This window comes from Trachemys scripta, chromosome 4 (genome assembly GCF_013100865.1).
Source record: "Trachemys scripta elegans isolate TJP31775 chromosome 4, CAS_Tse_1.0, whole genome shotgun sequence".
NCBI classification, from domain to species: Eukaryota; Metazoa; Chordata; order Testudines; family Emydidae; genus Trachemys; species Trachemys scripta.
In genome coordinates this window covers 97,633,400-97,646,231 of record NC_048301.1, presented here as the reverse complement: position 1 = coordinate 97,646,231, position 12,832 = coordinate 97,633,400, and the positions used below count along the sequence as shown (strand labels likewise).

The 12,832-nt window shown below is 48.0% G+C and overlaps 1 long non-coding RNA gene across 2 annotated transcripts; it reads right to left on the bottom strand.

The window, feature by feature from the left end:
- Positions 1 to 4,628: 4,628 nt before the first annotated feature.
- LOC117877229 lies at positions 4,629 to 11,223 on the bottom strand. Of its 2 annotated transcripts, XR_004645653.1 has the most exons (5): positions 7,566 to 11,223; positions 6,766 to 6,941; positions 6,537 to 6,686; positions 5,863 to 5,949; positions 4,629 to 5,088 (listed from the first exon to the last, which is right to left on the bottom strand). It is a non-coding gene; the product is annotated as an uncharacterized LOC117877229 (long non-coding RNA). The 2 variants fall into 2 exon arrangements; XR_004645652.1 differs by lacking the exon at positions 6,537 to 6,686.
- Positions 11,224 to 12,832: the final 1,609 nt, after the last annotated feature.

Sequence of the window (12,832 nt, the reverse complement as noted above, 5' to 3'; positions counted from 1 at the left end):
CTTCAGAGATAAAATGTGCTATTTATTATGTATTTTGATTTGCTGAATTCAAATAGGACAATTAAAACAACTGATTGGCTACTATTTCTAAGATATTTAAGTTTTTACATTTTATGTCTATGTATATTGTGTAGATAGTTTTAATCATAAATTGTAAACCTAGGTCTTTTCATGTATTTGTGGTTGCTTTCACATGATATTTCACCTGTCCTGTTTGTTACACTTTAAAAATCAGCAAAAGGGTTATATAAATAAAATTTATTATGAAACAAAAGGCAAAAAACTATTATGTACATAGTTTAGTCCTATTCAGTGTCTACTTGGCGCTTCTTGGCTTGTCTCTTGTATTCATTAAATCTAGATGAGAGTGCAAAAAATGTATCTTTAGTGACATGTTGCAACCAAGGCTTTTGTATGCCTTGAGGAGGTTTTCCACCAACAACCTGTAGTTGTCTGCCTTGTTGTTTCTGAGAAAATTTATTACCACTAACTGGAAGGCTTTCCATGCCATCTTTTCATTGCCACGCAGTGCATGGTCAAATGCATCATCTCGAAGAAGTTCACGAATCGGAGGACCAACAAAGAGACCTTCCTTTATCTTAGCTTCACTTAACCTTGGACATTTTCCACAGAGGTACTTGAAAGCTGCTTGTGTTTTGTCAATGGCCTTGAAAAAGTTCATCAGACCCAGCTTGATGTGTAAGGGTGGTAACAAAATCTTCCTTGATTCAACAAGTGGTGGATGCTGAACACTTTTCCTCCCAGGCTCCAATGACTTGTCAGAGTGGCCAATCTTTCTTGATGTAGTGGGACTCTCTTGCACAACTATCCCATTCGCAGAGAAAACAGCAGTACTTTGTGTATCCAGTCTGCAGACAAAGCAAGAGAGCAACAACCTTCAAATCGCCACAAAGCTGCCACTGATGTTGGTCATGGTTTATGCACCTCAAAAATTGTTTCATGTCATATGTGTCCTTCATATGGACTGCATGACCAACTGGAATTGATGGCAAAACATTGCCATTATGCAGTAAAACAGCTTTAAGACTGATCTTCGATGAATCAATGAACAGTCTCCATTCATCTGGATCGTGAACAATGTTGAGGGCTGCCATCACACCATTGATGTTGTTGCAGGCTACAAGATCACCTTCCATGAAGAAGAATGGGACAAGATCCTTTTGACGGTCACGGAACATAGAAACCCTAGCATCACCTGCCAGGAGATTCCACTGCTGTAATCTGGAGCCCAACAGCTCTGACTTACTCTTGGGTAGTTCCAAATCCCTGACAAGGTCATTCAGTTCACCTTGTGTTATGAGGTGTGGTTCAGAGGAGGAGGATGGGAGAAAATGTGGGTCCTGTGACATTGATGGTTCAGGACCAGAAGTTTCATCCTCTTCCTCGTCTGACTCAAGTGAGAGTGATTCTCGTGCATCAGGAACCGGCAGTCCTTCTCCGTGGGATACTGGGCGTATAGCTGATGGAATGTTTGGATAATGCACAGTCCACTTTTTCTTCTTTGACACACCTTTCCCAACTGGAGGCACCATGCAGAAGTGACAATTGCTGGTATGATCTGTTGGCTCTCTCCAAATCATTGGCACTGCAAAAGGCATCGATTTCCTTTTCAACCACTGGCAAAGATTTGTTGCACAAGTGTTGCAGCATATGTGTGGGGCCCACCTCTTGTCCCGATCTCCAATTTTGCAGCCAAAATAAAGGTGATAGGCTTTCTTAACCATAGTGTTTATACTGCGCTTTTGTGATGCAAAAGTCACTTCACCACAAACATAGCAGAAGTTATCTGCACTGTTCGCACAAGTACGAGCTATCTCTGCTCACTTTGGCTAAACAGAAATGTGTCCCTTTGCAAAATCAAACACTGACAAATAAGAGAGCACGACACTGTATGATTTCTAGAGCTTGATATAGGGCAATTTGTTCAGAGTGATGTAAGCTTCGTTATGATTGCATCATCCATGACTTCTAGGAATAATATGATGCAATTCATATCCTGTATGACGCAATACCAGCTTCAGATTGCATCATTCATTGTTTTGCCTAAAAAGCAAGTACTGTCCAAACCCAGTCATAGATTTATTCATAGATCCAGTCAAAGATGTATTTTAGTCATTTCTGGTTTAAATTGAGATCCCTTCCCTTTATAACTCACTTATCCTCCGCCATTCCCAAGTCAAGGGTCGTATATACTGACCCAATAGCATATCTTGAAAACTAGAGCCAATCAACAATTTTAAGCATCATTTTTGTTCTCAGTGACCCAGAATTAGTAAAGTTTGACTACATTTATTTCAGAAGCATTTTGGCTGTAGAGCAGTGTAATCAGCTACCCCTCCTCATAAGCCAACCAGGAGGGCTGTGATGAGTTTCCCCCCTCCCAGGGGGAATAGGACCTAGTGAGGGAGGATTCTAAGATGACCTCTCAGCGCTTCAGGCACTAAGGAAGGCAAGCCACAGAAGGCCTCACCAAACTGCAGCAGAGCTCCTGCACTCCAAAAGCACTCTGAAAATGTTAAAATATCTAAAAAGGGAAAGAAAAAGTACAAAAAAAATCAGGAAATAAGAGACCTCCCTCTTTCTCCTCCTTTTCCCCCAAAGCAAGTTTGCTGTCTGGCTCTGAAACCTGAGCAGGCTTCTGAGAGTAAACTCAGAGTAAATTTCTCCCTGCAAAAATTCTGCCCTGAAGCTGTGATACCCCTTCACTCCTTCAAGGAAGTGATTAGGGCTGAACAGAACAAGACTGATGAGGGCTAGCACATTATTAAGAGCAACATCAGGCTCTGTAACATTCAAGAACCAAAGAGCTCTATTGAGGAGATGCTATAAAGTTTGATGCTGCAGTAGCATCCTTCACCAGGGATATGATTATTCCCTCAGAAGGGGAGTTCTACCCTAAGGAACGCACTGATAGAAAGATGGATTCTACTCTTGAAAAAGACTTTGAAGCCTCCTCTGACACAATCCAAGTATCCCTGGAATCTACCAGCATTGCAGGCACATATCTTTCCTGGCTGAAGATCTTTAAGGACAGAGATCACTCTGACTTTAGCTTCACTAAAGTCTCCCTAGCAACAGTGTTTATAGCTGATGCCTCAACGGATTCAATGAGGTTCTCAGCCCAAGCCATATCTTCCACGCTCAATAGCCAGGTGCCATGTAAGGCTCCCTGGAAGGTGGATGCTCACTCTAAGGAGGTCCGATGCTCGGGCAAGTTTGCAGGTTCCCTCCTTTTTGGAAAAAAGCTGGATAAGGTGGTGGCTGACAGTGCAGCAAAATCCAAACCGTCTCTCCCTTCCCTATCAGAGCCCTCAGGAGAGAATATAGCCTGACCTTCAGCGAGGTGCTCTTTTTGCACCTTATCCTCACAAAGGTATCTGCAAAGGCACAACAGATTCCTCTTAGAGTGATTGCTCAGTTGTATTCCACAGTAGGTGTGCGTGCTTGCCACATGCACCGGTGCCGGAAGTTTTTCCCTTAGCAGTACCCGTATTGGGGGAGCGCCGCTGCGACCTGTAGAGTAGTGCCTCTATACCGCGCTATAAGGGGAGCTGCGCACTGCCCGCATCCTCAGTTCCTTCTTGCCACCAGTGAAGGTAGTCGGAACTTTGTAGTCCAGCTCTGCTGCAGCTTTTCTACTCAACCTTAGTGGTACCATTCCTGGAATTGTTTCTTCAGTTGTTAGAATGGGCTTGGGGCATGCCCCAGGCTTCAAGTCGTGCGACTCCTGTCGCCGTTCTAGATGTTGCACTCGGGCGCTGGAAGTCCCGCCGCCGTCATGAGTACCGAAGTAGCACTTCAGGCGGGTACCATTCCTCGATGTCCAGGTCCTGAGGGAGACAACATCGCAGGCACCGCCGCTCATACCGTTCCCGTGAGACCGTGCGCGCGACAGTGACCTCGGCCTCGGCACCCAGCCGCCCGGCCTCGGCCCGCGCCGCTCAGCCGGGACAACTACCGCCACTGGGCCCTCAACTGGGTCAGTGGCAAGGAGCCCCATGGCAGGGACAGTGGCGCCAGTGGGCACTGGGGCTGCCAATGGCCACCCAGATGGGGGCCTGCTTGGTCGCCAGAGCATCTCAGGCCTCATCCGGCCGTTTAAGAGACAGATCGGCGGGCCACGAGTTGGCAAACCCGCACCGGGACTTTGATCTGGGGCTCGAGCCACTGGTACCGGCCAAGGCCCACGGCTCCGTGCTGGCCCTTTCCCCGGCACCGGATGACACCCGCCATCAATCCCTCAGGAGGACTTTAAGGCGCACCAAGACCTGCTAAAGTGGGTGGCATCTGGCGTCCAGCTGCAGGCCAAGGAAACGAAGGGCCCTTCCAATTCCCTATTTAACGTGTTGTCCCCTTCGGCACCGGGCTGCATGGCTCTGCCCCTGCACCAGGGTGTAGCCAACATTCTAACACCCTGTGGCAAACTCCCACCTCCTTGGCCCCAATCTCCAAGAAGGCTGAAAGGAAGTACTTTGTGCCGGCCAAGGACCATGAGTACCTCTGTTCCCACCCGGCACCTAACTCGCTTGTGGTAGAGTCGGTAAACCACAGAGCAACAAGGCCAGCCCGCGCCTACACCCAAAAATAAGGACGCCAGACGACTGGACTCCTTTGGTAGAAAAATTTATTCCTTGGCAAGTTTCCAACTCAGGGTAGCCAACCACCAGGCCTTGCTGAGCAGATATGACTTTAACTTGTAGGAGTCTCTGCCTAAGTTTGAGCCTCTCCTCCCGGATCAGAATAGGAAGGACTTTAAGACCCTGATGGAAGAGGGGGCGGCAGTGGCGAAAGCGGCCCTGCAAGCGGCGTCGGACGCAGTCGACACTGCAGCCCGTTCGATGGCTTCGGCGATTTCCATGCGCAGGGCATCGTGGTTCCTCCTGTCTGGACTGTTGACGGAGGCCCAATCCCTTATGCAAGACCTCCCGTTTGATGGGAAAGCGCTCTTCGCGGACCAGATGGATGTCAGGCTGCATCGGATGAAGAATTTCTTTACCACCCTGCAGACGTTGGGCCTCTACGTCCCTCCAGCTAAGGACAAGGCCAAACCGCAACCGTCGACTCAACCTGCGAGGAGCAGATACGAGCCCCCGTATAAGAGACCGAGAGACCAAAAATGCTGGTTTCAGCGACAGTCCCGCTCCACTCTGCAGCCTGGCCCCTCTAAGGGCAAGCGGCAGGGAAAAAACGGTTTTAACTATTTGCAGCGGGGCACCGGGCCAGTTGCCAGGGGGACCCCGGATTAATAAAGTTTGTGTTCTGCAACTGTTTGTCTGCCTTCCGCATGGCGTGGTCCTGTATAACATTGGACCAGTGGGTCCTCAGCACCATTGCCAAGGGCTACATGTTGCAGTTCACCCCACCCCACCCCCTCCAAACCACCCGCCCTCCCCAGAGCATGCCCACCTCCTAGGGCAGGAGGTGGACAGTTTACTGCACCTGGGGGTGGTGGAAAGAATACCAGGAGAATTCTAGGGCAAGGGGTTCTACTCCCAGTACTTCCTGATCCCGAAGGCCAAAGGGGGCCTCAGGCCCATCCTGGACTTACGGGGCCTAAACAGTTTTCTGGCCCGCTCCAAGTTCCATATGGTTTCCCTGGCCTCTATTATCCCCTCCCTGGACCCGGGGGACTGGTATGTGTCCTTGGACCTCCAGGACGCTTACTTCCACATCCATATTTTTGAGGGGCACAGGCACTTCCTCAGCTTCCTAGTGGGGCTGGACCACTACTAGGTTGCGGTCCTTCCATTTGGCCTATCCACAGCACCCAGGGTTTTCACGAAGCGTATGGCTGTGGTAGTGGCCTACCTCAGGCAGGAGCGGGTACAGATCTTCCCCTACCTGGACAATTGGCTTCTCAAGGGCGACTCGCATTCTGAGGTAAAGGCCCACGTGGAGCTGCTCCTCTTGACATGCACCAGTCTCGGCCTAGTGGTGAACGAGACCAAATCAACCTTAGTTCCGGTTCAGTGCATAGAGTTCATTGGGGGCACTGCTGGACTCTTCGAGGGCCACAGCCTCTCTCCCCCTAGACAGGTTCGAGGCCCTGAGAGATCTCATCGCCTCGGTCAGGTTCGAGGCCCTGAGAAATCTCATCGCCTCGGTCACGGCTTTCCCAGTGACAATGGCAAGAGCGTGCCTTCGAATTCTGGGACACATGGCGGCGTGCCCTTACATGGTCTGCCATGCCAGACTCCAAATGAGGCTCCTCCAACTCTAGCTAGCCTCCCAATTCTCTCAGGCCCGGGATGGGCTGGACAAGGTTCTCATGGTTCCGTCCCCAATACTAGCTTCCCTTCAATGTTGGTCTTGCCCAAGCAATATGCTGCAAGGGGTTCCCTTTTGGGATGCCAGCACATCTGTAGACCTGGTGACTGACGCGTCAGACCTGGGTTGGGGAGCCCACACAGGAAACATGCAAACCCAAGGGACGTGGTCGATCCCGGACTTCTCTTCATATAAATGTCAAAGAGCTCAGGGCAGTACGGTTGGCATATGTGGCCTTTCACACACACCTTTGTGGCAGGCTGGTCAGGGTCCTCATGGACAACACCGCCGCCGTGTACTACATCAACAGGCAAGGCAGGACTCGCTCCCTAGCCCTCTGCCGGGACACCCTGTATAGCCCACGATATCTCCCTGAGGGCTGTGCACCTCCCAGGCGTCTGCAATATGCAAGCAGATTACCTCAGCAAGGTCTTCTCCCCCCAGTATGAGTGGTCACTTCCCTCGGAGGTCGCTTACCGGCTCTTCCGAGATTGGGGAGTTCCCCAGGTCGACCTCTTTGCAACCCGTCAGAACCGGTGTTGCCCCCGGTTCTGCTCCGGATGGGGAGGGGCACGATCTCCGATGCATTCCTTCTGCGGTGGTCAGGCTGGCTCCCTTACGCTTTCCCACCGTTCCCCCTCATCGACAAAGTCCTGCAAAAGGTAAAAGCAGACAAAGCGAGACTCATCTTCATAGCCCCAGTCTGGGCCCGCCAGCACTAGTATGGGACCCTTCTTCGCCTCTTGGCGGTCCCCCTAAGGACGCTGCCACTTCGCCCGGACCTCCTCTCCCAAGATGGGGGCTGCCTCCTCCATCCCAATCTAGCCACGCTTCACCTGACAGCGTGGTTGCTCCGTGGCTAGATGAGAAGGGCAGGTGTTTGGAGCAGGTAAGGCGGCTCCTCCTGGAAAGCAGGAAGCCGTCCACGTGCCGCACATATGTGGCAAAGTGGTCCAGGTTCTCCAAGTGGGCGAGTAAGCGGGGGGTCTCCCCCTCCTCCGCACCTCTCCAGCTTATCCTGGACTACCTCCTGTCCCTTAGGACCCAAGGACAGGCTCCCACCGCAGTCAGGGTACACCTGGCAGCCATATCAGCCTTCCACCTGCCAGTGCAAGGGCACTCGGTCTTCTCCCACTCTGACCTCCCGCTTCCTGAAGGGCCTTGACCGTTCGTTCCCATACGCTACACCCCCCGTGCCACAATGGGACCTGAACATGGTTATGTCGTGACTCACGGGCCCTCCCTTTGAACCCCTGGCCATGAGTTCCTGGTCTCACCTCTCATGGCAGGTGGCCTTCCTTGTAGCAATCATGTTGGTCCACCGTGTCTCGGAACTCAGGGCCTTGACCTCGGAACCTTCCTATACGGTCTTCCACAGGGATAAGGTGCAGCTTCGACCACACCCGGCATTCCTCCCGAAGGTGGCCTCTGCCTTCCATATGGATCAGACCATCTTTCTCCCCGTGCTCTGTCCTAAGCTCTATTCCTCCAATGAGGAACGCCGCCTCCACACGCTCGATGTACGTAGAGCGCTGGCATTCTACCTAGATTGGACCAAACCGTTCCGGAAATCCTCCCAGCTTTTTGTTGCCTTGGGTGAAGGGGCAACCTATTTCCACCCAGCGACTTTCCTGCTGGATTACCTCATATATACGCACCTGCTATGACCTGGCAGGGGTTCCCCCGCCACCAATCGTTAGGGTACACTCAATGAGGGCTCAGGCCTCATCAGCTGCCTTCATAGCCCATGTTCCTATCCAAGACAGTTGTAGAGCGGCCACTTGGGCCTCAGTTCACACGTTCACTTCGCATTAAGCGATCGTCTCCCAGTCTAGGGATGACGCCGGGTTCGGCAGGGCGGTACTCTGTCCCGGTCTATCGTGAACTCCTACCCACTTCCAACAGGGATGGCTTGGAATCACCTACTGTGGAATACACATGAGCAATCACTCGAAGAAGAAAGAACTACTCCCCAGAACAAATGAAAGATCAAATACAGGGTCCAGCACAGGTGTTCAGCTCCTTATAACTGTAGTCAGTTCATGACAATGTCTGCAAAAGTATGCCCATCTGCCTTCCAGATCCTTTAGTCCTCACAACTGATCTTAGCCTAGAGGACTGGGGAGCTCAGTTGGAGACCCAAACAGCTCAGGATGTCTGGAGTGAGACGGAAAAGGCTCACAGCATAAACCTAAAGTTGATTGGTCAATCTAGCTCTGCAAAGGTTCCACCCACAGGGGGAACCATATTCTGGTTCAATCAGACAATATGACTACGGTCACATATTGAAACAACCAAGGGGAAACAAGGAGTCTGGCTCTACACATAGAAGAAGTGGAAATAATGAGGTAAGCAGAAGAGTTCTTTGATGTGGATCGCTCTGAAGGACAGAATGAAGACCTGAATCAAAAGGCAGACTGGCTCAGCAGTCACAGGATCAACAATTCCAAGCTGCCTGAATCAAAATATTTTCAAGCTTATCGGTTAGACGTCTGGCCTCCCATCAACTGACCTGTTCGTGAATTGTATGAATTAAGAGACCAAAAAAATTCACAAAGCAGACACCAGATCCATAGGAACTGATGCTTAATAGTGCAGTTAGCCACAGAGCCTACTTTATGCATTTCCACCCTTTCTGCTACTGGGGAAAGTGGTTCAGAAAATAAAACAAGAAAAGGCGATGATAATGCTGATAAATCATCCTTGGCTGAGGCTCAGATGGGATAGAGCTGACACTAGATCCCCCACTCAAGCATCTGAGGAGACCAGATAGCCTCTTGCCAAGGCCCTTTTCTTCATCCACACAAAAATGGATTCAACTAACACCCTGGCTATTGAGGGGGAATGGACTCCGTCTGTCATAATCATTAAGACATTGCTTTCATCTAGGAGAGTATTGACACTAAAAGCATACTCTACCTGGTCCAGATTCAGCAACTGGTGCCAAAACCACAATGCAAATCCCAGAAATCCAGGAATTCTACCCATTCTGGACTTTCTCTAAGAAGGTACAGCTAGAGGTCTTCAGCCCAGTAGCACTATGTATCAGGTGTCTGCTCTTAATGACATGCTATTCAAAGGATCCTTGGGGTCCTTGGTAAACAATCCACAGGTAGCCAGATTCCTACAAGCAGTCTGATCAGCCAAAATGGGATCTTCCATTACCTTTTGAGCACCCTGATGAGCCATCCCTTCAAGCTTCTGTTTTAAGAGTCAGCCTTTTATTTATCCATTAAGACTTGTTTTAGTAGCTCTCGTGCATGCCAGGCACTTGCCAGAGCTGGTAGCCTTATGTATGCAGGAGCCTTACTGTGTGTTCAGGACACCAGAATCCTTTCTTCTAAAGGTAAATTCCTCTTTCCACATTTCCAAAGAGGTTGTGCTTCCTTCATTCTGTCCAAAACCATAATATCCAATTGAAAAGATGGGGCACACTTTAGATGTCAGAAGAGCATTGAAAATGTATCTCAGGTATACAGAATCTACATCTACTTGTATCCTTTGACCTAAAATGCTAGAGACTTAGAGCTTTCAAGTTTTTCATTGCTAGCTAGATTTTAGGCCATGCAGTGTGGAAGCCTACACATTGTCAGAGGCTCCTGCCCCAAAAGGGATCAAGGCACACTCTGCAAGATACTTAGCAACCTCACGGACAGAACAAGTGTGTCCACTTAAGAAATTTGCAAAGCGACCACTTGGTCTATAGCTGATACCTTCATTAAGCACTATAAGATGGACCTTTTGTCTTCTGTAGAGATTTCCTTTGGCAAGAAGATGCTGCAAGCAGTAGCCCAGAAATAACAGATTTCTGAGTGAGCTCATAAAAAGGGGGTTACACTTCTTTCCCCCTGAATGTTTGTTTCATAACGTTCTGTTCATTGCTTGCTATTTCCCTGCCATCCAGAATTGTGGAAGGCACTGGGGTGTATAATGAAAAACTTCTTACAGATAACTTCCTTTCTGATAGCAGATTCTACCCATCCCAGATGGCTCACAAGTCAAGGGTCAGATATTAAGTGCAATTGTTACCATATGACCATCTTCTAAATGTAATGAATGTAATTATTTTATCGCTGGAATATTTGTTAATGATGTTATACAAGTGTGACCAGGGGCCTAGATGGACCACACTGAGAATGCAACGCTCAGGGCAGACTGCAAGAAATAGGGCAAACAATTCCTAGAACTGGTGGTTTATTCTATAATTAGATTCACTAAGGCAGTAACAAAAGAGCTTCTATAGTACCACAGTGGTTAACAAGAAGCCAAACACAGTTCCCTTTCAGCATTCCAGCTCTTGGCTTCCATCTGGACAACCAAGTCTAATATAGTGAGGGGTTACCGAAAACCCTATACACCATACATAAAGTTCTACCAATCCCAGAGGATCAGACACTTATCCTCAGATCTTATCTAAATACATGCTTACAGCCAATGCTTAATAACTAAATCTAGGGTTTATTAATAAAAGGAAAAAGAAAGATTTATAAATGGTTAAAAGATCAATATACATACAACTGAGTGTAAAGGTCAGTTTCATAAAAGAGATGGCAAGGCTGCTGATTTGTAAAAGTCTCTGGAATCATCCCAAAAAGTTTGAATCCAAATGCAGCTTAGATGTAAAGTCTAATAGAGTCATTGCACGCATTTTCCAGGGTATTCCAAATAACTATTTAGAAGATCTTAGTTGTACGACTTACACTTTCCCTGTTCAAAGTTTAAGCATCATAAAGATGACAGGATCAGGCCTAAGGCTTCTTATTTATAGCTCTCAAGCAGGCTGACAAACCTCCTCATAGCAATTGTCAGAGCAGTGCTTTCCTCCGAGGAAAAATAGACAATGGACCAGTGCTTTGAAGTTTGAATCTTCTATTTCCTATGCATACAGAGGTAATCTACAAAAACAACAAGGAGTCTGGTGGCACCTTAAAGACTAACAGATTTATTTGGGCATAAGCTTTCGTGGGTAAAAACCTCACTTCTTCAGATGCATAGAGTAAAAGTTACAGATGCAGGCATTATATACTGACACATGGAGAGCAGGGACTATATCCACCCTGATTGAATTGGCCCTGTCAACACTGGTTCTCCACTTGCGAAGTAACTCCCTGCTCTCCATGTGTCAGTATATAATGCCTGCATCTGTAACTTTCACTCTATGCATCTGAAGAAGTGAGGTTTTTACCCACGAAAGCTTATGCCCAAATAAATCTGTTAGTCTTTAAGGTACCACCAGACTCCTTGTTGTTTTTGTAGATACAGACTAACACGGCTACCCCCTGGTACAGGTAATCTAGTTACACTATAAGACAACAGCCAGTCATTCATTATAACAGATAGTTAAGACAAAGACAATGTAGATAATACTATTAGTTTCCTGCAGTATCTCACATCTTTGATCTTAAGGTTAACTGGACACAGTCACATATATAATGTAAAGCAATTAAGACATGAAAGGGAATTAGCAGCTACAAGCTACTTTGGTTACATTGTTAAACTTCTAACAGGATATAGGTAAACAGACAAAACCATTTAGCATCTACCCTTGATTCCTATTGCTACAAATGAATTGGTTGTTAATTAGGCTAGCAATCCCCATTTCTTTGATTCATAAATAAGTGAATTGTCTTGATTACAATTGTAATGTCTCTTGTCAAATTCTTATGGGTCATATACAAGTTGGCTGGTCTGCCAGTGTAACAGCAAGTTTTACAAAACTTGGGGGAAAATGCACCTGGTAGCCAGCAGGAATAGAAGTGGAATGGCCAAACCACGCGGCTCCAAAATACTGATCTACCTCTGGGAGCTAGAGGGAGAAGAGCAGCCCAGATGTCCTGAATTATGGGAAACGCTATCAGAAAGGAAATTAGCAGTAACAAATTTTCTGATCCTCACTAGTCAAGGCCTTTTCAGGGGTTAAGGCCTAGATGCACAAAGTGACATAGGGGCCTGCCACTCTAGGTGCCAATACTTAGCTGCCACTTAAATCCTTGAAACCTCCACTTAGCTGACACCTAACCCTGTACATACTTAAGTTTCTACCAGTGGGCATACATAAAACCACTTAAATCCCAATGCTGATGAACTGCCTGGTGCCTTAGCTTACATCTAAGCCCATACTAGGTGCTCCATGACCTGTCTTGCTTGTGGTATCTGATCTGGTAGCTATGCTCAGGGTATACCTAATCTGCCCAAAACCTATCTGGGGGCAGCCAGATCAGGAATCTGGATGGCTGGCTGTATCCCACAATACCCCGAAGCTCAGGCTACCCACCCTCTCCTTGGCATTTCCTACTGGCTTGTTAAAATGGTTTTCCTCTCAGTTTGGTGGTTTCTGTGAATCTGTTTCTTAGATGCCTACTTCCCCCTATGCACATATAGAGGGACCTAGGGTGCTGAGGATTCCATTCGGCAACAGGACACCTAAAAGCTAAGTATTACAGTGCTCAACATTGCCACACCTAAGTGCAAAACTCCCCAATACTCCACTAAAGGGAAAACTGCAGCACCCCACATGCCAGATTCTTGGTTAGGTAAATGATGA